Source organism: Leptonychotes weddellii, chromosome 1, assembly GCF_054177405.1.
Source record: "Leptonychotes weddellii isolate Sample4059 chromosome 1, ASM5417740v2, whole genome shotgun sequence".
NCBI lineage: Eukaryota > Metazoa > Chordata > Mammalia > Carnivora > Phocidae > Leptonychotes > Leptonychotes weddellii.
In genome coordinates this window covers 108080745-108108702 of record NC_138369.1, presented here as the reverse complement: position 1 = coordinate 108108702, position 27958 = coordinate 108080745, and the positions used below count along the sequence as shown (strand labels likewise).

The 27958-nt window shown below is 40.4% G+C and overlaps 1 protein-coding gene and 1 pseudogene across 8 annotated transcripts in view; one reads left to right on the top strand and one right to left on the bottom strand.

Moving 5' to 3' along the window:
* The window catches only part of TNIK (TRAF2 and NCK interacting kinase), a 355853-nt gene that overhangs the window by 17239 nt on the left and 310656 nt on the right, over positions 1 to 27958 (top strand). The gene's annotated exons all lie outside the window — the stretch shown is intronic.
* LOC115943890 (small nuclear ribonucleoprotein G pseudogene) lies at positions 14379 to 14844 on the bottom strand (annotated as a pseudogene).

The window sequence follows — 27958 nt, the reverse complement described above, 5'->3', positions numbered from 1 at the left end:
AGGGACTTGGGAATCTGAAAATTTGATCAGAAATTGACCTTCTGTGGCTGGTATGAGGCTGGGGTTGACCCTGATCTTTAGGTCTGTACCCTGCTCAGGTCAGAATGCTGATCCCACCATGAGTGAGTGGTGGTTGGACAAGTCTTGTTAAATTCACCCACTCTTCCTTTTGTGACCCTGATCCATCATCCATAGTAAGACACCCCTCTACCTTATTAACATTAATCTCTACTTTGTTCTCCTGCCTTGTTTTGTTCATACTTAGTGTCACCTGCAGCTGTGTCTTCCTCTAGAATTATTTACCCATAGAATCAGTAGTGTCTTTAAATTATAAACTTCTTAAGGACAAGAATAGTGTCTGGTTTACATCTGAGTTTTATAGAATGCCTAACACATAATTCAGAGTGAGGTACATTCCTGGAGCTACCTTGTTTGGATCTTGCAGCCCCACTGTGCACTGAATGGATGGCAGATTGGCTATCAATTTAGTGTGTTTTCAGCCTTTAAGAGGAGGGACTGTGACATTGGGAAATCAAAGTGTAGTGACTCCTGAGAAATTGAAAAACCCATGTCCCGGGCAACTGTGGGACTTCATGTTGGCATGATTAGAAATCTTCCAGGGTCCTACGAACTTTAATGGCAAGAAGCAGAAAGGGGCTCTGAGATGGCAAAATGGCCTTTAATTATTGCTTTTCTAGCTCCCCTCAGATGTAAAGTGGTTTATTAACAGAGCAGACTGTAAACCTCCTTATAAACCCAGGCTCAGTAAATTGAGACACGGGTGAATTTTTATTGTTGACAAGTCACTGCAAACATACAGCAGTGTATTTGCACTTTTGTTCCGTGGACTCTAAAAGGCACTGCCTGTGGGGCAGCTTCCCCAGTGACTAGCAGGAAGGCAGGGTAAAGGATGTTACGTTACATCATGGTGCAGATGGCTAGCTAGCCAAAGGGCTCCTTATCAATCCCCTGGATTTCCTCAGCACCTGTCCTTTATGGCACATTGTAGGCACTCGTATCTGTCAAATGAAGTCAGCTGGAACCTTCTAAGCTTATTTTTGTGAGGTGTATGTAAAGAAAGATCCTCTCTCCCTTCTCCAGAGGCATCAGATGAAGTTCGAGGATTGCCTCTTGGTGTGGCAGCAGATGATACATGGATTTCAGTTACCTAATAGAAGTTGGGAATGATGAGGCCGACCTTGGCCGCAGACTCCCTCTCGCCTCCCTGACTGCTGTGGGAAAGAGTTCTGCATGTGCTGGGCTGTTCTCAGCTATTCCTCAGAGATTAAGGTGTGCTTGAGTATCTCGTGCAGCTGTAAATCCCAGAGCATCTCAGAAACAGCCACCGGAATTAGCCTAGAACTGAGTCTTGGGGGCACAAGGAAAAAGCCCCTTTCCTCTGCCTGTGCGGACACTTGTCTATTTCTTTGCTTTATTTTCGGCTTCTAAATATTGATTAGCTTTAGTGAGTGCTCACTGGTTCTTGTGGTTCCTTTCTTATAGCTATAGGGGGATAAGGCCCATGGCAGTTAACTGGCATTCTGGGAACAGAGCAAGGTGAAGGGGGAGCTTTTTCCATCAGCTCTGAAAACGCAATTCAATGACAAAGGCCATCATCATGTCTTTATGTTCTCTACTCTGTAGAGCCTGCTAAGCTTGGATACCTTTTTCTTTTACAAATGCAGACTGTTGCACTTTCCAGTAATTAGCTTATATGACTGTAATGGGCTCCGGCTTCGTTGGATAGAATCTTTGAAATCAAGGGTATTAAATTGACTCTTCCTTTCCCAGGTAATAACGAATAGAAATTCCTGCTATAAACATAGAATTAATAGATTCCAAGCTTTCTTAGGCTTTGGGGCGGTAATAAAAGGAGAGGGGAACGGGCAGGGATACAGTTGCACTTGATTTCGTTCTTTCTTGAGGTGTGTTGAGATTCTTGGCGAGCTGGCCAAGTAAGTGATCCTCAGGGGGAAATGTGCCAAGGGCTCTGGATGAGGACAGGGAGGAGGGTGGCGAGGTGGACACGCCGCCTATTCCGATGTAGATTTGTGCCGAAATGTTCAAATCTTCCACCTGTTCTCGGGTGTCCTAAAATCAGGGAGTGAAAATGAATGATGATGACCTCTGGCGTCTGGTTAGGATTCTCCAGATGACACCTTGGCAGTGAAGTCAGCCAGAACATTTTTGGCAGTTCCGCAGAGAGTAACCTATATGGGAGGTGATCATGACATAATTGAGACCCGTTGTGAGCTTGTGGCTTATCTCATTTGTTTTCAGAGTTACAGGAAGCAAAGTGGCTTACAGGTTACCTTAGGGGTCAGTTTCTGCATTTGGGCTCTGGCGCTACAGCTTAAAAGCTTTGCAACTTGGGGCAAGTTATGTAAATTCTTTATTTTTTGTTTATTTTATTTTTTTTTAAAAGATTTTATTTATTTATTTGACAGAGAAAGACACAGCGAGAGAGGGAACACAAGCAGGGGGAGTGGGAGAGGGAGAAGCAGGCTTCCCGCCAAGCAGGGAGCCCGACGTGGGACTCGATCCTGGGACCCTGGGATCAGGACCTGAGCCGAAGGCAGACGCTTAACGACTGAGCCACCCAGGCGCCCCAAGTTATGTAAATTCTTTAGGTTCTTTCCATGCCTGTAAAATGGAGATAATAGTAAGACGAGTGGGGTTATTGCAGGAATTAAACATCTTTTATGTAAAGTACTTAGGACAGCGCTTGCCATATTGCAAATGCATGATATAATTTTCAACACGTTCAGCACCAGCGTTGCCTTCAAGGAGCTCCAAAGGTAGTGGTAGAGACAGACATAAAAATAGATGTTTGGTAGGAGCTCGGGGGTGGATGGCCAGCTGTATAGGGTAGAGGGAGGTGGGGGGAGTGGACCAAGATGGCGAGCGGGATGTTTCAGGGGGCTGAAATACCTTAGAGCAATTTTCACTGGTTCCGTTTTGGGAGGTGCCGTTGATGCCAAATACTGATGTGGATGAAGTGTAAGTTTCTTCTTAGGAGTAGCCTTTGCATCTCTCCTGCCCTGCCGTCCTTACCCCAGACTAAGCTGAATTATTCCATGCCTGGATTGTTATCTCTTTCTCTCCTGCCTGCCACCCCCTAACTCTAGTCTTTCCCTCTTCAATCTTTTTGACATGGGATCTGGGGGGAGGGGAAATATATATATGAAGTGTTGTTTACTAATAAGTGTATGTGTCCTGCTTTGTATGAGGAAGCCTAAATATTGCAAATCAGTATGGAACTGAAAACACAGAAAATGCCCTTTAAGCACTTTCATTCCCGTCTTGGGAAATCTATTAATACAATACAACACATCAGTAGGCCAAAGGATGTTAACTCTGGAATCATTTCAGCAGTCAAAAGGCATTGGTAAAATTTAGCTATCATTCTTGATTTACCCTCCCCCCCAAAAAACCCCAACTATTCTTTTATTAAAATTTTATTTATTTATTTGTGGGGGGTGGACAGAAAGAGAGGGAGAGAGAGAAACTTAAGCAGTCCATGCCCAGCACTGAGCCCGACGTGGGGCTTGATCTCACAATGCTGAGATCACAACCTGAGCCAAAATCAAGAGTTGATACTTAACTGACTGAGCCACCCAGGCACCCCTATTCTATTTTTTTTTTAAAGTAAGCTCTACACCCAATGTGGGGCTTGAATTCATGACCCTGAGATCAAGAGTTGCATGCTCTACTGACTGAGCCAGCCGGTGCCCCATTCCAACTGCTCTTATTAAACTAAGAATGAAGGGATCCTTTCTTAACTTGATAGAGAATGTGTCTAAAACCAATAGCTCACTTCATCCCTACTCTTCAAACACCAGAGATTCTCTGTGTGGTACTGTTGGTTAACTACCTATCAGCCGTTCCCATCTCCTTTCTTGATGTCAGTGCTCTGAATTTGCATTGATGTTTACCCCTCCCACATTCTCAGAGGAAGTGGACCCCTGCCCCCTACATCCTTGGCCCCAGCATGGAGGAGGTGGACTAGATTAAGGATTGGATTCCATTCCTTTTGTTGATGAGTTTAGGTAAGTCATGAGACACAACTGGGCAGATGAAGGAGTCAGCGGGGTTTGTGGGAAGGATATCCTCACTTTTACAAGTGAGTTTTTAAAAATGAGACTTTTCTTCTTCTGGCCTTAGATATTGTATAGAAGACCATGATACTTAGAATTGCTGGAGCCATCTCACAATCATGAAGGGAAAGCCTGGAGAATCACAGAAAAACTGACTTAGATTCCTACATTGTTGTTGAGTAGCTGAATTAATCAACCTAGAACTGTCCTGACTCCAGATTTCATATTATATTAGCTAACAATTTCCTCATTGTTTAAGCCACTGATGTTGTGTAATCTTTTATTTGCACTTGTAAACATCTTAAGTGACACACAGATCTTTCTCGACTTACGATGCAGTTATGTCCCAATAAACTCATTGTGAGTTAGAAATAGGCTACATCAAAAATACACTGCCGAACATCATAGTTTAGCCTAGCCCACCTTAACCATGCTCCGAACACTTATGTTAGCTTATAGTTGGACAAAATCATCTAATGCAAAGCCCATTTTATAATAAAGTATTGAGTATCTCATGTAATTGATTGAATACTATACTGAAAATGAAAAACAGACTGGTTGTATAGGTACGGAAAGTTTGTAAGTATATTGGTTGTTTACCCTCATGATTGTGTGGGAGCTACCGCTTGCTGCCCCTGCCCAGCATCATGAGAGAGCTTTGTATTGATAGCCCAGGAAGAGATCAAACTGCAAATTTTAAATATGGTTTCTACTGAATACATACTGCTTTTACACCATCTTAAAGTAGAAAAATCGTAAGTCAAATCATGATAAGTCAGGGACTGTCTAGTATATTCCTTTTAAACAGGTATTATACAAAGGTGTGAGGGTTAAGGTAAGGACCAATAATAATATATACTATTCTGGAACTTTTAGCCATTGAAATAAGACAAGACTGAAGAAACAAGAATTATCAGTATTAGATGACAGTGATGTTTTCATTATTTACAGATGATAACTTAAACTTAGGAGAATCAGTTGAAAAAAATAGAGCAATAATAATTTAGCAGTATGGCTGGATATAAAATAAGTATACCCAAACCAATAGCATTCTTATTAGTGAACCAAAATAACCCATTAGAAAATGTATTTGAAAAATGATACCTTTACAGTGATAACAAAAATTATAAAATATCTAGGAATAAACTTAACAAGATCTCTGTAGGACTAATTTGAAGGAAAATTTAAATCTTAACAACGGATATACTGAAGACTTGAGTAAATGCAAAGATATTCTATGTTCCTAGATAGGAACACTTAGTAGTGTAAAGGTGTCTATTCTTCATACGTTAACATGGGATTCCAATAAAAATATCAAGCAAGAATTTGTTTTAGAATTTTACAAAATGATTCTAAATTTCATCTGGAAGAATGACCAGACAAAAATAGCTTCCTAGTCTCCTGGTATGATTTGCGTTTCTGTCATTCATGTGTGTTATATGTCTAATATTATTACTTGTAATACAAAAGTTTTAAGGGCTACAACTTCATAGTAGATTATAGTTTTTATGAATACAGAAACACTCTGTCCCAATAATGGCTTTTCTTGTAAATTATTATTATTATTATTTTAAATTACATTTTTCATTTGAATTCCAGTATAATAGTTAACATATGTTTCAGTTGTCCAAATAGTGATTGAACAATTCTATACATTACTCAGTGCTTATCATGAAGAAATTATTTTTGTTTTTTTAAGAGTGTTTCTTTGTGCTTGCTTGGTATTTTTGATTTTCTTTTAATTTCTAGACTTTGTCTAGGTGTATTTTTGCTGTAAGAAAGCATATACATGGTATGATTTTGTTTTTTGTTTGTTTTTAAATGAGACATATTTGACAGTGTATTAGTTTTAGGTTTTAGGACTTGATTAGTTTTAGGATTTGATAAAAGTATATATTGTGAATAAGATTTTATTTTTGAACCCAGTCTGAGGGTTTTCTTTCAGAGGGAGAGTTTAAATCATTTGGTTTTATTGATTACTTAAACTTACGATATGTTTGATTGTCTCTCTTTTTTATTTTTTATTTTTTTAAAGATTTTATTTATTTACTTGAGAGAGAGAATAAGAGAGAGAGAGCACATGAGAGGGGGGAGGGTCAGAGGGAGAAGCAGGTTCCCTGCTGAGCAGGGAGCCCAATGCGGGCCTCGATCCCGGGACTCCAGGATCATGACCTGAGCCGAAGGCAGTCGCTCAACCAACTGAGCCACCCAGGCGCCCCTGTTGTCTCTCTTTTTTAAAGTCCTATCTTCCTTAGTGTTTCTTTTGTTTTTCTATATAGAATTTTTTCAAAAATGCAATTTAAATATGTATTTAAGCCTGCAGTTCTCAAATGATGCAAATTAATAGGAAAATGGGAGCCTTTAATGTCCCTGTTCCATAACAAAGAGTGAAACCTTATATCCCTACCTTGATCCCATGCTTCTCCTGCTCTTTCCAGTGTTTAATTCAATCTGACATTATAGCTTGGATATATATATGTTATGTTATCTGATCTCAACTTAATAGTATATACTTATTTTATAAAAGATTAAATGTTAAATTCAAATTTGAAGGTATTAAAAACAATACATTGTTTTTCAGGGATACCTTTTGTGTTTAGCATTAAATTGGTTATACTAAATTCATTGTTTTTTGCACTTACTATATTTTTGAGTTCTCTATTTTTTTTTTTAAAGATTTATTTATTTATTTATTTGAGAGAGAGAGAATGAGAGACAGAGAGCATGAGAGGGAGGAGGGTCAGAGGGAGAAGCAGACTCCCTGCCGAGCAGGGAGCCTGATGCGGGACTCGATCCAGGGACTCCGGGATCATGACCTGAGCCGAAGGCAGTCGCTTAACCAACTGAGCCACCCAGGCGCCCGAGTTCTCTATTTTTGATTTATCTTTCAATTACCTGGAATATATACTTTACTTTTTTGTGAATATTATGTATTTGTCATAATTTATGAGTTCTTGTCTAGCTTAAAATTTTTCTTTTGCCTTTTTTTGTGAACAATAATTGGGGAATACAGTTACTTTATCACCACCCTTTCCTCACCAAATTTTGTGGATGGTTCATTGGCTTGTGGTGTTTACTATTGTGAAAGAGAGCTTTGGGTCTAGTTTGATATTACTTTGTAGTTAACCTGATTTTCTGCCTGGTTAGTTAAATGAATTTTGAAAAAAATTAGAAGTTACTTTTTTGGGCACAGGTGGGATCTGTTTTCAGTTATTTTGCTTAGAACTCAGTGTACTTTTGCTCCTGGAAGCTGGTTTTGATCCACATATGTTTATTTACCCTTATTATTTTTATTAATTGTATTCCTTCCTATTGAATTTCATCCTGTGAAATAGCTATGTGCTTGATTTGGATCTCTGTCCCCTATGGTCCTTATATGTCACCTTTCCTGTCTTTATTTTTATATCTGTCCTTTAAATTGCTTCTGGTAGAGTGTTTCCTGTTTGTCTTTCATGGTATGGATATTATTTTCCACAGTACCAGTTCTGTTCTTTACTGCCTCTGCTTTTGCAGTGAGATTTTAGGCTTCTGTGTGTGTGTGTGTGTGTGTGTGTTTCTCATTTCTGTCCTCCTCTCAGTCTTTTTTCCCTTTTTGCTGTTTGTTTCAGTCTTAAGGAGGCCATCTCCCCTTGCAGTTCCCCCTTTTGAGGACACCATGAAGGTGCATTCTCAAATTTTTATGTGTAATATGTTTTGTCTGTTTCCTTTTGAGTTATCAGGACATAGTGTAGAATAAGAGAAATGGGATAATGACCCAATGTCTGTTGTTTTTGCTGTTCCGTTCTGTTTCTACATTCTCAAGAGGAAGTAATGAACCAGTCTTGGGATTTGCCAAAAGGCAAGGTGGAAGTTTCAGGCTGGATGACAGCTTCCCAATGGGTGACTCTAGTAAGCTTTAACGTCATTCTGCACATGTTTGAGTCCTATGTACAATATATTTAATTTCTCTGTGACTCAGTTTTCTTATCCGCAAAATGTGAATAATGATTTTACCTTATAGAGTTTTTGTGTTAAATGAGATGTGAAAAATACACACACACACACAATTCTCCTAAATGAAGAAATGAACTATTGTACTATTTCTTACATAAAACAAAAATGTGTCCTTAAAACTTTTTTCTTCCAGATTTTGAAAGTTAATATATGCTCATTGAAAAAAAAATTGGTTATTACAAAAGAAGAAGGAGGCGCCTGGGTGGCTCAGTTGTTAAGCATCTGCCTTCGGCTCAGGTCATGATCCCAGGGTCCTGGAATCGAGCCCCGCATCGGGCTCCCTCCTCAGCAGGAAGCCTGCTTCCCCCTCTCCCACTCTCCCTGCTTGTATTCCCTCTCTTGCTGTCTCTGTCTGTCAAATAAATAAATAAAATCTTTAAAAAAAAACAAGAAGTAAAAAAATTATGTGGTACCAGAGGTAACTCCTTTTACTATTTTGGCATAGTCTTTTCCAGTCTTTCTGTTTTTAAAAATAATTATATTAAAAAGAATGTACTGGTATGGAATCTTGGACATTTTGGCAATAAAACTCCAAAGAGGCTCAGTATACAAAATTATGCTAAGACCTAGCATAGCTACCACTGTATCCTTTTCACATTAAACATGAAAAAAGTTCATCAATATAGGGAATAAATGGAACATATTATAGTATCCCATGGCATTTTTAGTGTTAATAATATTTCCTTTATATCCAGGACAAAAAATGTTTCATTTTGGGCCTTTTAATGAATTCTTTCTTAAATGTGGTTGTCTGAAGAGTGGAAATAAGTAGGCTGGACCTAAGTGTGACTCATTATTACTGAATTTCCTGAAAGCAGAATATTAAACCTGAATGTCTAACTTGACTTGGTTTGACTTTTCATCTTCTGTAACATACAGATTGTTTAAAATTAAGGTCTCATCTTGTTGCAGGGATTTTTATTTAGGTGCCTTCTCCTGTATTCATGATTAAGGTAAGACCTCAAAACTTCAGAACTATTTTTCCAAAGCTGAACTATAAAGGAAATAGAAGAGTCTCTTTATTTACTGCATATTAAATATTAGATAAAAGCATTTAATTTTGTGCTAATATTAAAAAGCTTAAACTTTTGATTAAAACAATATTAATTTTTTTCTTGGTTCATATTAAAAATTAGAGTACTTTCGTTGTTTCTCATGATTTTTTTCCCTCAAAATTAGGGGCTGGGGGCAAAATTCACTTGATATTTAATGCGATGCCATCGCGGAGAACGGTGTCACAAAACTCAAGTTTCTGGGTGGACAGCTATACATTAGATACTGCTCTTGGCATTTTGCATATTGTTTGGTTGGCAAGATAAATTTTATTATAAATTTTATTATAAAACTTCAGTGGTTCTCAAACCTCAGTGTGCATTAGCCTTTCCTGGAGAGTGTGTTAAATCACAGATTGCTGGACTCGGCCTCTAGAGATTCTAATTCAGTAGGGCTGGGGGGCCATGAGCGGTGGCACACGGAAGCATTTGCATTTTAATGAAGTGATACTGTTGCTGGTTCCAGGGCCCCACTTGAGAACCAGTGTTATCAGCAGCATAGGAGTGGCAAGTACAGTACATTCTAGGACAGGAATGCTGCAAGCCACTCTTGGCCGGGTTGTGTGTATACGGCTTCTGGGGCAGTGCAGGATTTGAGTGGGGCATTGATGAACACGTAGTACAAGATACAAAGAGAAGCTGGAGGAGAAAACAACCAGGCAAGGAACTGTGAGAACACTGGTGTATAAGGCTTGTTGGAGGGGTGGAGAGACCATCTGAAGGGAGAAAATGGGTTTTTGGCAGACATTTGTGGGGAGTAAGATTGGACAGGTTGATACAGACTAGACTTTAAAAGTCTCTAATATATAGCAAAGGGCTTGTATTATACTTTGGCTAGTCAAGGGGCTAGATGGAGTATGTCAGAATTTAGGAGGAGAAAATGTATCTAAAAAGCAGCCCTGAGGAACAGCTTGGAATAAAACTGGTGTGCAAGGTGGGGCCAAAAAGAAGAACGTTTATTTAAAAGAAAAGAAAAGAAAAAATAGCCAAAATCAAGCCTAGATAATATTCTCTTGTGCTCTCTCTTTCCTTCCTCTTTTTCTTTCCTTCTCTCTCTCTCTCTCTGTCTCTCTGTTTGTCTCCCTCTATGTCTCAACTTCTGAAGGCAATGTGGAGCCAATAAACCTTATTGATTAGATGAATGACATGATCAAACTAGTGTTCTAGAAAATTGAGCTGGTAGCATTGTAAAAAGAATTGAAGAGGGCCGAAGGGAGGCTCTTGGAGAAATCTTAGTCTTGAGGAAATAAAAGTTTTTATACAGGGATCATTACATCCTTAAAATAAATGCGGTAGTCCGAATGAAGCAGCCTGCTATGTGGAGGGAGAGTTAAGATGGCGTGTTTCATTTAGACTCCGAGAACTGAACAGGAATGTGCAGCTTGTGCTGTAATAACAGAGCAGGAGCTTGGGAGCCAGATGAAAACTAAATAGAGACGTGACGACTGATGGACGGATTGATTGATTCGTTCATTTGTGCAATCAGCGATGTTCTAGACGCTGAGCTGGTGGCTAGGGACCCCATGTAGGGAACAGTCAGAATGGCTGTGAGTAGAAGGTCCTGGTAGTGCACAGAGGGACAGAGAGGAATTTAGAGTGTGATACTTGAGAGCAGAAATGAAGGAGAGAGTAAAGGAGATAGGAGACTGTGGAAGGAATGGTCACAGTCATTACAGTAAGTCAGGACAGCGGATCTTCCCACCAAGGCCAGAATTTGAGGAAGGAGGTATTGAGGCTGTGCCAAGTGCTACAGTGTAGCAAGAAGGGTACGCTGTAGTACAGAATTCCAGAGGCTGGGCTGGATGATTGGAATGTCCTCACGGCCCTGCCGGAGTGTTCTCTGGGAGGGAAGGGGAGGGGTCTGTTGTAGAGGCAGGGGGAGGTGAAGGCAGTGGTTACAGTGCAATTTTGCAAGGAAATTTAGTGTCAAGCATTAGGAGAGATTAGGACAGCAGAAGGCTGACATGCTTTCTCTTCTATTCTTAAAGCAAGGAAGACCTTTGGGCTGTTAGTGGGTAGGAAGCAGTGGTCCGGGAGAGATAAAGGCATTACCCACTAAAGGACCCCTTGGTTCTTCAGTTGCTGGGGACAAAATCCTTGGGAGTCATCAGTGGCCCTTCCCTTTTTCTGCACTGCACATTGGATCCATCAGAAAATCCTTTGGGTATTATATTCCCTTCAAAAATAGATCCAGGATCCAACGACTTCTCACTTTTATTGACATCAACCAGCCACTATCGTCTTTGTCCTAAATTACTGAAATAGTCTCCTAACTGGTCTTCCTCTTCCTTCCTTGACCTTGAGCCTGTCCTCAACAGTGTTCAGAGTGATCCTAACAAAGGTTAAGTTGGATCATGCCACCGTACAGATTTCACCAGGGGCTCCTACTCTTCTACTCACTCGAAGTAAATGCTGAATTCCTTACAATGGCCTTCAAGGCCCTGTCAGGCCGGATCTGCTCCCCTCCTGCCCTCTTCCCCTCATTGTTCTGCCTTCATCTGCTGTTCTTCCCCTTGCTCACTGGCTTCAGCTACACCTGCCTTTTTGCTATTCCTCAGATGGTCCAGAATGCTCCTGCCTCGGCCCTCCGAGGACCCCTCTGCTCCAGATATCTGCTTGGCTACTCGCTTCTTTCAGATCTTTGCTTACACGCATGTCATCTTTAAGTGAGGCCTCCCAGAACACACTTTCATAAATTGCGACTCCATAGGGCTTGGCATCGTCTAACACCATATAATTTACTTCTCTGTTTTATTTATTGCCCGTCTCTCTCCCCCTGCTAGGCTGTAAACTCCACGAGGGCAAGGATTTTCCCTTGGTTTTGTTCATGGCTACCTTCCCAGTGGCTAGAACGCCTCTTGGAAGTGGGCTCTAAATGGAATCTTTAATTAATGTGAGAGAAAGTGTGCTTTGTTGTTGAGGGAGACAGGCCTTAGAGGGTAACAATAATCGCTACTGTATGTTAAGCACCCGACTCTGTGGCAGCTACCGTAATCTGTTATCGTATTTAAATCTTACAACTGCTTTGAAGAGTGGACATTCCGTTCCATTTTACAGCAAAGGAAGCTGAGTATGGGAAGGTTTATAAACTTTCACAAGCTTAATAAACTAGCCCATGCTCTTAGATTATGGAGGCACTCGACTATACTTGATTAAGAAAAGGGGATCAAAAGCAGATGGTTTAATGCTAGAAATCAGGGAGGATTTTTCTCAGTATCACATTTTCTTTATCCATGTACCCATTTAGGCTGTTTCTATATCTTAACTACTGTAAGTACTTCTTCCGTGAACATGGGGGTGCAAAATCTTTTTAAGTTAGTGTTTTCTTTCATTCTTTTTGGTTAAATACCCAGAAGTGGAATTGCTGGATCATATGATAGTTCTATTTTTAATTTTTTTGAGGAACCTCCGTACTGTTTTCCATAGTGGCTGCACCTGTCTTCATCATTCTTGACAATTATTTGTCCAGGTAGATGGCCATTCAACACCTGGCTCTTGCTGTTCATTGCCCTCCCCAAATCCGGTGACCTTAACCTTTGCCCCTCCTCAGTCATTGGTACCTGTGGCTGGAGTTGAGGAATCTGTGGCCTTATAAGGAAAGCAGGGCAGGGTTAACAGTGGCAGGGTGGGCTGAGAAGGGGTAAAGGTTTGAAGGGTCTAGAGAGGATGGAGCTCCAGTTAAAATGGGTAGAGATTTGAAGCAAGGTAGACCTGAATAAAACTCATTCCTGCTTAAAATAGTTTTGTGTGTATTCCAAGATGACTTTGATGTTGAAAAAAATGTGCATTTTTACATTCATGTTGCTGTTATTTCTTCCTTTTTTTTTGATTAAGTAGAACCCATATTGTTCACATTAAACCTTTTTTTAATATGAAAAAAATTACCAATGGGTTGTCTTCTGCATAGAATTTAGGATAAATACTATGTAGGTATGGGTAATAAATATAACATGAGTGATAAATATAATTTCTTAAAATTAGAATTTGTAGAGAGTCAAATTATTCATACTTCTCTATTTAGCCAAAGAGGTGCTAAAAAGTTGGCATTTAAGATTATTTATTTATTTATTTATTTGAGACAGAGAGAATGAGAGAGAGAGAGCACGTGAGAGAGGGGAGGGTCAGAGGCAGAAGCAGGCTCCCTGCCGAGCAGGGAGCCCGATGCGGGACTCGATCCAGGGACTCCAGGATCATGATCTGAGCCGAAGGCAGTCGCTTAACCAACTGAGCCACCCAGGCGCCCAAAAGTTGGCATTTATATTAGTGTGAATTAGTGTTACTATTTATAACATTACTAACAGATATCTGAGAAGAATTACTAGTTTACATACCCATGGTTTAATATTTGGCAGGTTGCTTAAATTGTGGTTTTTGAAATTAGTATATGAATATTAAAAGCAGGTATTGATTTCATTGCTTTTTTCTGAAGCACACAAATTAATCATGTGTAAATTGAATGGGAGTGCATATAAACACAATGCACCAACATATATGAATTCAGAGTATTTTTTAATGTAAAGAATTTGGTTTTAAATGGTCTGGGTGATTGTAGTCATTTCCTCTATTTAGTAGCTTGTGTAAGGTTTATATAGTGATGTAATACGTAACTATTCACATATTGACACAGTGCTACACATTGACTGATTTGCACATTGGCTAAAATATCTTCAGCTTTAGCCCTGGAACCTTATAAAAACTGAGGGAAAGTTCAGCCTGGCTTAAAATGGCAATCAAAAGCACATATCTTCATTGGAGAAGGAGTGTGATAGACTTCTTGGTCTGCCTTCTCATTTGTGCAGAGGAGGATTCTAAGCTTCCAAAGATTTCAACTGCTCAGTCAACCCACCTAGGAGGTATTAGAACACTAATGAGAACTCACTCTTTTATACCAATGAAGAGAATTAATTTGGTCGATTAAAAATTTTTTTTTTCAGAGGCCAAGGCAGGGGGAAATGAGATGTTGGTCAAAGGGTATAGACTTCCAGTTAGAAAATGAGTAAGTTCTGGGATCTAATGCACAGCCTTGTGCTTATAGTTAGCAATAATGTATTATATACTTGGAAATTGTTAAGAGGGTAGATCTTGAATGTTCTCACCTCAAAAAAGAAATGGTAATTATGTGACTGGATGGAGGTGTTAGCTAATGCTACAGTGATAATCATTTGCAATATATAAGTGTATCAAATTGACACTTCTTACACCTTAAACTTACACAATGTTATATGTCAATTATATTTCAATAAAGCTGAAAAATTTTTTTTTGACTATCATAAAAGTTTATTTAACCAAAAAGTTCAAGATGAAAATGCACACGACCTGATTTTTATATTGTAGTAAAACAGGTACTATGGAGGGGCCATGTGGAAGCAGTTGATTTCTTCTGATGAACACACCCATTGTTTATACTCGCTCCAAGACTCCTAACATGATGATACTATTTCCTCGTATTACCACCATTCCAGTATTGTTCTGTTGCCCACTAGTTGCCATCTCCACACATTCATCTATCACAAGATTCATAAATGGATCGAACCCCCGCAATATTCCTTGGACGTGTCTGCCACCATTTAATTTCAGTGACAGTTTCTTGTCCATAAGTTTTTTCAACTCGGGAGGGTGAGCTTTGCTCATGGTGTCTACTCGGCGAGCTCAAAGATGCCTCCAAATGGAATTCATGGCGTCCCTCACGCTCCCCCCGTAGGCCCTGCTGAAAAAAAATTTTTTTTAATTAAAAAAATAAAAAAAATTGTTTTACTACAGTTTCACTGGACAGTGATCTCTTTAAGAGTTAAGGCTAACTAGGGTCCCATATTCTTCATCTTTGTATCTGAGTGCATAGTACAACTTCTGTACATGTTAGATCTTTTTTTTTTTTTTGAGTATAGTTGACACACAATAATACATTAGTTTCAGGTGTACAGCGTAATGATTCCACAAGTTTGTACCTTATGCCTTGCTCACCACAAGTGTAGCTACTCTCTATCACCATACAATGCTTTTATAATGTCATTGACTATATTCACTATGCTGTGCCTTTCATTCCCATGACTTACTCACTCTATAACTGGAAGCCCGTATCTCCCACTCCCCTTACCCCATTTTGCCGAACCCCATGTTAGATGTTTGATGACTGTATAATTGCCAAAAGTAAGTTTATTTTCCCATTTTCTGATAGCAGTTCTTAAAAAAGTAGTAAAACAAAAGAAGGTATTTTGAGAAAGTAGAAAGTTTAAAAAACAAAGTATTGAGTTAAAGCAGACACCATTTAGCTAGTTTTTAAAAACCATATAAATATTATCTTCATATTTCCAGTCTGATATACTAATTCACAGAAGTAAATGGCCCAATTAGAAGCAGCATGTGAAATTTGAATGCATATGTATAAAGGTGTACGTGTATTGGTGGCGTGCAATCATGGATACCCAAAAGGCCGATAATAGGATGACCTCAGAGGAAGAATATGCATCTAAGTTGAGCCATAGTATTACTTTACGTGCAGTACCATACAAGGGCCATGGAAAGAAATGTGTGTTTTCTAGAGGCTAGGTTGGTAGGCTGTCTCCCTAGAGGACACCTCTCACACGGGTGAATTTACCGTAATGGGTCATTTCTGCCAGGGACCTCACTTTATGTTCTCTGGGTTTTGTGTGTGTGTGCACGCACACGCACGGGTGAGTACAGGGGAGTGTTTAGCGTCTTGTGTGGAACATTGTACCAATTTATTAATTTATACTGAGAACTGTCACTGTCATTAGCACTCTCCGTGCAGCTAGAGATGGATACGTTAAATAACTTTATTGTCATCATTTCTCAATTTTACATATATCAAGTTGTCATGTTGTACACCTTAAACTTACACAAGGTTCTATGTCAATTATATCAGTAAAGCTGGGAAAAATTTATGTGCAACTAGCGTAAGCATTTTTTGGTCCTAAGTGATGGAGAAATTTAATTAAATGTCTAGGCTTGGCCCTGCCTATTTTAATGATGGAAACAGAAACACCAAGGGGTGAAGTGGTTTAGACTCACGGTGCCCAGTGGTGGAGCTAGGAACAGAACTCTGACCTCTCAGCCCAGGGTGCAGAGTTCTATGCTCCAGGCTCTGAGGGGAACTGAGCCTCCGAAATGCCCAGAGACCTGAGCACCACCTTGAGTGTTGCTATTCCTTTTGACTACCTGCCTTCATGTACTGAGCAGATTTATTATTTTTCATATGGTGGCAAAATTAAGGTGAAAGTAAATTTTAACATGGGTTTAGGACTGAATGCTAGAATACAAACTCCCCCAAAGGCAGGGACCAGGTCTGTTCCTTCCGCCCCCCCTCCCCCCAAAGGCCAGCACCAGACCTGTCTCACCAACACTTACTACATCATGGTTGAAATAGAACTCTTCACAAGTCAGGCATGAATAAGGTAATCATTGAGGACCAGTCTTGGGCATAAGTCATTGAAGTATTTTGACTACCTGGAAGTTTGTTGTCATTCTCCTTTGGAACTATTTATGCTAAAAGCCATTTTGATCTTACTGACCTTCCTCTTGTTGAGTCAAAACACACTGATAGGGGCGCCTGGGTGGCTCAGTCATTAAGCATCTGCCTTCGGCTCAGGTCATGATCCTGTGGTCCTGGGTTCGAGCCCTCATCGGGCTCCCTGCTCAGCGGGGACCCAGCTTCTCCCTCTCCCTCTGCCTGCTACTCCCCCTGCATGTGCGCTCTCTCTCTCTGTCAAATAAATAAAATCTTAAAAAAAAAAAACAAAACACCACACTGATAGGATAGCCAGCTTATGGGTTCGTGGCACTGACTTCTGTTGTCAGAAAATGAAAAAACTTGAGGGTTTCCACTTAGGCACTGGCTGCTATAAACTTGCAGTTAAATTCAGTGCCTGAGCTTTGAAGTCAATTCATTGAAAAAAATAGTCAATTTTCCATTAATGAGATCATAATGACATCAACAACCGCCACCATTTATTAAATGCTTAGTATATCTTGGACATTGTATGTTACCTCATTTAATCCTCACCAGCGTGGGGAGGGGAGATTGCAGTGCTTTCCCCACTTCACAGGCTAGGGAAATGCGGCTTAAGAGACTGACTCAAGATCACACAGCTATTGAGTGGGAGCACTGAGATTTGAACCCAGGGCTTCCTTTGAAAGTTTTTTTTTTTTTTATTCTTTTATCCTTAGGCAGAATTCTGGGGCGTTAATTTTTTAACAACAGTTTTGTCGAGATGTAATTCACATACTGTATAATTCTTCCATTTGAAGTGTGTAATTCAGTGGATTTTAGTGTATTCACACAGTTGTGTAACCATCATCACAATCATGGTTAGAACAATCTCATCACTCCAAAAAGAAACCTTTTACTTATTAGCAGTTATTTCCCATTTCCCTCCAACTCTCTTCCCACTCCAGCCTTAGGCAACCGTTAATTTACTTTCTGTATTTATAGATTTACCTATAATGGACATTTCATATAAATAGGTTTACATAACATGTGTGAGTAGCTTTGTGACTAGCTTCTCTCACTTAGTATAATAGTTGCAAGAGTCATTCATGTTGTGGCAGGTAGTAGTATTCCAATCCTTTTTGAATAATATACCATTGTACGGATGTACCACCTTTTTTTTTTTTTTTTTTACCCATTCATTAGTTGATGGACATTTTTGTTATTTTCATTTTTTGGCTAGTGTGAATAATGCTGCTGTGAACATTTGTGTGCAAGTATTGTGTGGACACATGGTTTGATTTCTCTTGGGTATAGACCTAAGAGTGCAATTGCTGTGGCATTGGTTTGGGTCATGTTTTAATCTCTAAGGTTTAATAGAACGTTGTGGAAGTTGCCAGTGTGCCCCCAATACTTTGAGGTAGCAAAATACAGAAGAGCTATCCAAAGGTTTATGCTTTTTTAAAAAAAATTTGATAATCATGTTTGTCCTCTGTCCCACATAGGAACACTCAATGGAATTACAGAATCTTAGAGGTAGAAGGCAAGTGAGGGGTGACCTAGTATAACTGCTTTATTTTAAAGACGAGGAAACTAAATAAAACTCAGAGACACACGTCTCGGATTGTGTAGCCAGGTAGTGGCTGGATAGGGACCAAACACATGGTCTCTTTTTCTCCAAGGGGGTGACTTCCTCTGGTTAATCTCTCAAAGAGGGAGCGGTTCTTAGAAATGGGGCTAAAGTAAAGATGCTTTGTGTATTGTTTGCCGCTGGCTGAAATCTATCTGGAGTGACATTCTAGAACTAGGTCATGGTAATTCTTCGGGATATGCTATGTGGCCTGAGAGAAAGCTTGTCTTGAAAAGCATTTTGACTATCGGAAGGGGGTACCTGAGGCCCCAGTGGAGGTATTGGTCTTGGAGATCGTCATGAAAGAGTGTCAGCAAGTGTAAAAGAAATGTAATTGTTGAAGTGCAACGAGCAGTCTGGTTTCAGTAAAGTAGAACGTGAATGTCTCAGAGCCTGATGATACAGGACATTTGCAAATGTCAAGATTCACAAATGGAAATGGAAATTTAAAAAGCAAGGTGTGAGCTGAAAAGCAGAAAGTTAAATGATATTTAAATGTTATAATACCTTTCACATTACCGGAATCAATTCAATAAGTACTAAAGAAATAAGCAAGTATAAAATTTCTCATTGAAGAGAGTGAGGGAAGATGCAGTTGATGGGAATGCAGAAAGGTGGGTAAATCATAATGCAAGGGTTATTTGGTGAAACAGACCTTTTTCTAACAGATAGATATAAGAGTATTCAGAAGGTCTTACCAAATGCTCTTCATGCCATCTCATTTTGAAATAAGGTGTGATACTGACTTACTGAATCACTTACTGAATTTTTTTATGCATGGAAAGAATGTCTTGATTTTCCAATTTCTTCAGGAATATTTCTTGAGATGTGAAGAGTAGCTTTATTGTTAAACATTTCATGAGATGTTTAAAAGGCTTGGTAATTGAATGAAAGTTGCAAACTCTGAGAAATGTATTAGTTCCTCAGTACATTTTGTAGTGTACTACAGTGTAGAGTCAGGGTCATTTAAAAATTCAAGCCAATAAATAGTCATTACATGTTCTAAATTAAAGTATAGTGATTTTTAGAATTCAATAGCCACTTATGAGCTATGTACTCTATGTGAGACATTGTGTTTGCCACGAGGAATGCAAAGAATAACTAGGTATCATTTCTACTCTAAAGGAATTTACAATTTAGTGGCTGAAGTAGTATTTTATAAGAACTTTAATAAATGTTAATAGGCACCCTCCCCCTGCTGCAAAGGGAGAGGGAGGGGGTGGAGAAATATATGGAAAGAATAGTAGAAATGCAAAAGGCAGGCTTAGGAAATACAATTTTCCTAATCATCTTGTAAATAAGGATTTACAAACTCTGTCTCCTCCAATTAGCATTAAAGATGCTCCATGAGGCTAAGCCCTATTGAACTCAGGATATAGATTTTATTGTGACCAGATGTATGCAACCAGAGGACATGATGTATGTGGAAAATGCAGAATGATTACTTGTAGGGGTGACTAATGACAAATTGGATCTTGGCTTTCAATAACAGAGTCAATGGGTATAGCTGATGGAACCTTTGTAAGTTATGCAGTCCATATTCAATTTTTCTGGTTTCTTAATTTTATAGCTGTTTTCCCAACCCCGGGATCCAACCTCTTTCTTTCTTTCTTTCTTCCTTCCTTCCTTCCTTCCTTCCTTCCTTCCTTCCTTTCTTTCTTTCTTTCTTTCTCTCCTTTTTTCTTTCTTTCTCTCTCTCTTTTTTTTCTTTCTTTCTTTCTTTATCTAGGAGAGTCTTCCTGTCTTTTTTTTTTTTTCCCTTCCTGACATTAACTTTTTTGGAGTCCTGGCCAGTTGCCCTGTGTAATATCCCACATTCTGGACATGTGATGATTTTCTCTTTATTACATTCAGGTTAAATGTTTTTAGCAAGAATACTTCATGACTGATGTTGAGTAGTTGTTATCCCATGAGACTGAAGGGTGTAATGTTATGTTGGGCTACTCCCCCATGATGCATGCCAGTTTGCTGCCATATGTGCACAATCCAAGAAATAACTTGGACCCCTTTCCAAAAGGAATAGCCTGAGGCATTTGATGGAATTACCTTAGGCCATGAGATGCCAGTTGGTTGGGATGGGAGAGGAGTGTTGGTCATTAATCTGTTCTTACCGACTGCATGGTATCAGCTCTAGTGATGTCACCTAGTTGCAGTCATGGTTGCTGTGGTCCCAGGGTTTCTGCCCACATGTTGTGAGTCCCTACCATGGCACTAATTTTCTTTGCATTTTTCCTAGTTGCGAGATTTGTTTTTGTTCTTTTAGTTTCATCTGTAAGAATCTTTTCACATTGGAAGAAGTAGAGATTCTAAACAGGGCAATGTGTAGGCTGTATTGCCTTATTCAACAAGTATTTATTGGGAGCTTCTTATTGTCAGGGACTATTCAAAGTACTGGTGGTGTAGTTGTGAACTAGTCAAAGCCCTGCCCTCATGGGGCTTACATTCTAGCGGGGAGACCGGTCATAAACAGAGAGATAAAAAGTTTGTAAAATGTCAGGTAGTGATAAGTACCATGATGGAACAGTAGGGAAGTGTGACTGGGTGTGTGTGGGGGGAGGGGAGGGGAATGGGAATGAGGTAAGATGGGCTGAAGGCCTCTCTGAGGTAATTGTGCAAAGGTGTGAATGAGGTAAGGGAGCAGGCTGCAGATGGGAGTAGCCCCTGAATGGCCCGGGTGTTCAGATAGAACACACTCTATGTCTGAGGGGGAGCCAGGTAGCTGGTTGGGCAGCTGGAAGGCTGTGAGTGAGGGGGCCTGATAGAACACTAGACCTAGGAAGAGTATCCAGTTGTGGTCCACCCTGAGTATCGTCACGGGAAATCCCTGGAGGTTGGAGCTGTATACTCCTGTGTTACTGCTAGGAGAACAAGAATGAAAGACCCTGAAAATGGCTAGCATTAAAACAGACTCTCCACTGAGGTCTCCCACTGAGTCTCATGTTGTATAGAACTGCATTAAATACCATTTGACATTTTTGCTTTGCATTCATAATCTCCAAGGTGATAACACAAGTACTTTAACCAAAATACAAATTAGCAGTGGGTTTCATTCTTTCCAGCTGGCTATCTCTTTGCAAAGATGTCCAAATAGTTTTAAATCCTGTAGTGCTGTAAAAGGAGCACTGAATTAGGAGCTGGAAGATTTGAACCAACAAACTGGCACTTGGGAAAGCTCTTGAACATTCCTGAGCATTCCCATTTATCACACTGAGAGAAGCTCTCTGGTTGTCTGATGGGGCTGCTGGAAGGATGGAATGGGGTGATAGATATGAGTGTGCTTTATCAACTGTGATGCACTCTGCAAGTCTAAGGGATCGTTATCATTTAGACCTTTATTATAGTTTCGTTAAACAGAGGCAGTCTGTTATCTACCTCTCATTTCAAAGGAGAATGAAAAATAGTTTACTTCAAGGTAAAATGCTTCTCAAAGAGTAGAATCTGATCCATGCACTTTAAAGGACCTAATGAATTATTCAGCTGTTCTTCAAACCAGCATATCTGAACTAAGGAAATGATCACTTTTCACTCCCATTTCAGCCTCCTGGAAATCACCATGCTCTGTGTGAGATCCTATCTGGAGAATCTTCTTGAGTTTCAATGCCAGATTAATAAGTTAGGAACAGCTTTGTGCTTCTTGGAGAAATGGAAAGGTGAGAAGGATTGGTGCATCTAAATTAGGCAATGGGCAGAGATTCATTGAGTGTCTTACACAGATAAATGGAAAGATGAAAGGATGGATAGGTAGGTAGATAAATAGATTAGCTAGTTGGTGCTGTGGGGGATAGAAAAGTATATGAAAAATGGATATTGGTAATAATTATAGCTGACATTATTAAGCACTTATATGTGCCTGGCATGAGCCATCCCTCAAATCAGAGGTGGGAACTAGTATTATTATCCTATTTTATGGGAGAGGAAAATATTATTTAGAGAGGTTCAATAGCTTGCTCGAGGTCATACAGCTAGAAAATTGCAGAGCTGGGGTTTGACTTTAGATTTGCCTGCCTACAAACCTATACCCTAAATCATATATGTTCTCTCAAGTTGCATATGGTATCATTGGAGAGAGAAGAACTGTCTCCGAGGGAAGTTACATCACAATACTGAACTATACATATGTGCAATGGAGAGAAGAAAGGCTCATACATGGTAGGGATTTAGAGGAAGAAGAGAATGATTTACTGGGGGCTGAACTGCTTACGGGATGCGTGTCTTAGTCTGTTTAGGCTGCTATAACAAAGTATTACAGGCTGGGCAGTTTATAAACAACAGAAATTTATTACACTGAGGTCAGGATGCCAGCATGGTTGGGTAAGGGCCCTTTTCTGGGTCACAGACTTATAGCATCTTCACACGGTGAAAGGGACAAGGAGGCTCTCTGGATCCCTTTAAAAAATAAGGGCACTAATCCAATTAATGAGGCTCACTCCCATGACCTAATCACTTCCCAAAGGCCCACTTCCTAATACCGTCACCTTGGGGGTTAGAATGTCAACATACGGGTTTTAGAGGAGGCTCAAACATTCAGACCATATCAGGAGTTTTGTTGGAAAAGGAGGCACTTTAGTGGGGCGTGGAAAGGTTGAAGGGATTTGAACAGGAAAAGATGAGCAGGAGCTGATGCTCAGGGAACCGGCCAGGTATCTATGCCCAGGGACAAGTGGGCTGAGGGGCCTTGTCCTTCCTTGAAGGGGAGTTCCAGATGAGGCATGAGGGGAGATAGGATTAGAATGGAAGCCTGGGGGCGCCTGGGTGGCTCAGTTGGTTAAGCATCTGCCTTCAGCTCAGGTCATGATCCTGGAGTCCCTGGATCGAGTCCCGCATCGGGCTCCCTGCTCGGCGGGGAGTCTGCTTCTCCCTCTGACTCTCCCCCTCTCATGCTCTCTATCACTGTCTCTCTCAATAAAAAAAAAAAAAATCTTTAAAAAAAAAAAAATCTTAAAAAAAAAAAAAAATGGAAGCCTGAATCTCTGCTGTGGGGTAGAGGAGGCCAGACCTCAGAGACTGGATTTTATTCTATTAGCATTAAAGATCCTTCAATGGCTCTGAAGCCAGTGAGATTTAATCAGAGCTGTGTCTGAAGAGAATTTAATTTAGAATCAGATGTAAGGACCTGTTAGAGTTAGAAAAGATTGGATAGGAGTGAAAACGTATTTTTGTATGTTATATATTATATATTTATGTATCTCTAGGTAAAAGGAAGAGGAAAATCTGTATTAATTCCCTGAGTTGTGGACACAGGCTATACATACTGTCTCAAGATTGTGTCCAATCCACATGTGAGGAGAGGGTCAAGGCTGTAGAGAGGGAGCCCTTTTCAAGGTATGGTTTTCCTCAGGAGCTCAGCATGGGATGTTCATGTTCTTAATGCTTCCAGGTTTCCTTCTCATTTTTGTGGTTTATTTTTGTTTAACTGGACCATTTTCCCTCTGGCCTGCATAATAAAAATAGCTGTCATTTATTGAAAACCATCTATGTTCTGGGAATTCCCAGCAATTGAAAGAACTAAGTGGTTATCTCCTTTTGTTGGTGGGGAAACTGAGGCTCAGAGAGGTTAACAATTAAAGTCACATGACTAGCACAGTAATGGTGGAGTTGGGATTAGAAACTAGCCTTGTCTAGTCAGAAAACCCCTTTTCTTCTTCTATACTAGTGGTAGTTAAGAGTATAAACTTCATTGCTGGCCAGCTCTGCTCCCTGGCTTGCTAAGTGCTCTTGGGCAGGTTATTAAATGTATGGTTCGTGTTCCATTTTTCTCATGTGTAAAATGGGATTAGTCATAGTATCTACCTGGCATTATTATAAGGGCTCAATGAATGGCTCTTTCATGATTTATTTTCTTCTTCTTATTTTCTATCACCAAATCCTTCTGTCGGCTGTTAACTTTTCTGGTGCTCAGAAAAAGGCTTAAGTTCTCGCACACACAAAAAGGGCAACATCTTTGAAAATTCATTCCGGTTTGTGTGTGTTGATCAGATATCTCTAATTAGTTATCTCTTTTTCCCCGGGATTTTTGTAACCCGGTTTCCATGCTGATACTACGCACCCTCTCCTCCGTGCCCGTCCCAGTCATCGTAAGCTGTTGTTTCGTGCTGTACCCTGGCCACCTGATGCTGGTGAAGCAAGAAGAACTTGATGTTGCCTCACTGTCCCCCTCGCCTTGTCCTCACCAGGGAAGAGCTGCTTTTCCCCACACTGAAGAGTTATTGGAGCTGCCCTACCTTATTTTGACTGTGTGGGGCAAGGATGAACTCAAGTAATTGATGGTTTGAGATTTCTGAAGAAGTCACTCAGCAAATTTGAAATAGGCGGTTATGAAACCAGAGAAGCAGGGCAAAAAAGCCACCTACTTGGTTGCAGTTATCAGGAAGGGGGAAGACAAAGGATTCAAAGAGAACTAACTCCCACAGGGCTTAATAGTCATCTAAAACAGAAAACTCCTTGCCTTGTCCTTTGTGTGTTCTTCTAGGGCCTAGAATGCCAGAGATAGTCATTAACGAGTCACTGGTGGAGATAAGCTTTGGTGTAATTGCCCAGTTGGCCTTTCCAGGAGTTACTTCTTTCTTGCCTGGCTTTAATGAACAGTTTTATATACAGATATAGTCTCCAGTATTAGTAGGATTGATTTCTGGATCTAATTTAAAATCACCTGAAGTTTGGCGGCTTATCTAAATGAATATTCACAATAGGAATTCACGCTCAGGATTACATTGCTAATGTCCTGAAAATCTGTGTGTTCAGTAACTAATTATCCATTCATTTGCACTTGGAGGACCAGTACAAGAAGATGAGCAGTGAACTCCTATAATGATCAAAATCTGAAGCTAAACCTATTGCACCTCCATGAAATTACTAATGGTATTTGTTTTTTTTTAAACCCAGAAGACTTTAATTTATTTTATTATTTTTATTTATTATTTTATTTTTAAAAAAGATTTTATTTATTTATTTATTTATTTGAGAGAGAGAGAGAGAGAGAGTGAGAAACCAGCATGAGAGAGGAGAGGGTCAGCAGGAGAAGCAGGCTCCCCGCTAGCTGGGAACCCGGTGTGGGACTCGATCCCAGGACTCCAGGATCATGACCTGAGCCAATGGCAGTCAACCAACTGAGCTACCTAGGCGCCCCAAACCCAGAAGACTTTAAAACACATGCGGCAAATATGTAAATTGGATGATTATTAGTGATCAAAGAAAACTCTTTTACTCTTTCTTTCTAATCACTTCCCCAACCTTGGTGACCCGCAGTGCAATGAAAGCGCTGTAAATAGCTAACTAGCACAGTTGACCAGTGCCTCTATTGCCCAGCATTTAGATTATGATGTCCCGTGGGAGTGGGTATCTACATGTGCACAAATCTGATCCACTGGGGCTCAGTCTGCCATCAGCCCTACGTTTGTAACAGAGACCATGCAAGGCTATCTGAGCATAGGGTGGTAATGCCCATCTTCACACTCAGATCTTCTCTTGAGAGCTGGGGTCTGTTCCTCCTTCTCTTTCAATTTGAATGGGTCTGATGACTGCTTTGTTGTATAAAGTATGGCAGAAGTGACTCTGTGCCAGTTTTCTGGGCAGAGGTTTTAAGAGCCTGCAGCCTTCATTTCCTGTGTATCAGAACACTTGCCCTGGGAGGAGCCAATTGCCATGTAGGAAGTCTGGCTACTCTGAGATGGCCATGCTGGGAGGAAGCTCAAGACACTTGGTTGGAGAGGTTGTGTGCAGAGAGGGATGCCAACCAATGATCTTAGCAAGGTGCCAGACATGTGAGGAAAAGCCTTCAGGTGATTCCAGCTTCAGATGGGAGGCAAGCCCCTAGAACCATGAATGACAGTAAAAAGGTGTTATTTTGAGCCACTGAGTTTTGAAGTGGTTGGTTATCCAGCATCAGATAACCGGAGTAAGGAGATGTTTTATTCTTCACTGTCAGAGGAGATGCTTTGACAGTCCAGAATTGTATATTTCTATAGCCAGATGCTGGGAACCTCTTTAGATTGATGTTATTGGGGTTCTTTTAAGATTCTTCGTGGACCAAAGAACCCTGTATAAATTGCTGCTCTCATCAGGCTTCTGATTTCTCTCTATTTAACTTTGCCTTATTTGTTTGTTACAAAATTGTGAATATAAACTTCCATTCTTCTGGCATGATATCCATGCAAAGCTAGTGTTGCACTGGCCAGAAGAAACACTGGGGCAGGTGGGAAGAACCGAGAGATTGGCAGAAAGGAGAGAGGAAAAATGATTAGCCATTAGGGGAAAAAATGGGGCTTGTACTAAGAATGGAGAGAGAGAGAAAGCTCCAGAATTTTTGGTCTTGATTATGATTATTTAACATTTGGCATCCTGAATGAGAATACAATTCAGAGTGACTAGGTGCACTGGGGTTTCTCTGAAAGCCATGAGGCATGTGTGGTGTGTAGGAGATGGTAGGATGAGGTTCGATCCCAGGCTTTGCCTGTCCATCAAGGTTATCTTCTCAACGGTACAGGTAATGGGGGTTAAGGTCTGTGTATTTTAAATAGCTCAGAGTTGAAGGCCATGCACATCTATAGGCTACAGATGGCCCTCCTATTTACTCAGTGGAAATGCCTATCAGTAGAAGGGTGTTAGTGCCTTTCAGATTGAGTTTTTAACTTTTTCTTTTCATTAATGGGTGATGGTAGATTGAAGTTGTGTTGTTTCTCCAGATGGAGAAAGTACTGGGCCCTTTGCTAGGCACTGAGGACTCTAAGGCACGTTTCACCCCAGGCGAACTCACATTTCTTTTTCTTTTTCTTTTTTCGTTTTTTTAAAGATTTTATTTATTTGATAGAGAGAGACACAGCGAGAGAGGGAACACAAGCAGGGGGTGTGGGAGAGGGAGAGAAGCAGGCTTCCGTGGAGCAGGGAGCCCAATGCGGGTCTCAATCCCAGGAGCCTGGGACCATGACCTGAGCGGAAGGCAGACGCTTAATGACTGAGCCACCCAGGTGCCCCACATTTCTTTTTCTCTTGATGCTTGTTTTTTTTTTTTTTTTTTTTTTTAATCTTGTGTGTTTTCTAAATATCCCTTTTGGATTGTGGGTGCAAGGAGAAGTAAAAATCAAGGTGCTTACTGTTAATATTTGTCTTTAGCATTTCAAATGCTGGTTTTCTCAAATTTTACCCGAGAGTATGGGCACGGAAATAAAAGCATGAATTAAATGCACAAAATGAAAATGAAAATAACTATAAAGCACGGTTTAATCCCTCTCAGGGGATACTAATATAAAAGTATATCAACATTTCGTGGTAAGCAGGTGGGGGAGAAACCGCCTGAGAGATGCTTCTTCCTCTCTTCTTCCATGAAATACAGTTTTGAGGGAGGAGTGCTGGTTGCTACTAATGATATTTCCTAACATCGGTACATGGATTTAATGCTTTCCCATATATTAGCCTTCATCAGTTCGCAGCTGAGGAAAGTGAAATTTACAGATGGTTAGCAGGCTGTTCTGCTGGCGTGGGGTTCGGCCAGCAGGGAGGTAAGGGGAAGTGGAAGATGCATGGTGTGTGTTGTACGAGCCAAAACCATTAACATTTCACGTCACCACCACGACCCACTGAGGTCGGTACTGGTCTCATTCTCATCTGACCATCAAAGGACCTGAGGCTCAGGGAGATTAAGTCACACAACCGAGGCAGCTAATGAGTGCCAGTACCTGCGTTTGATCCATATCTGCCTGCTTTCTGGTGTCTTCCTAGCCCAAAGAGAAGAGAATGCCCATCTTCT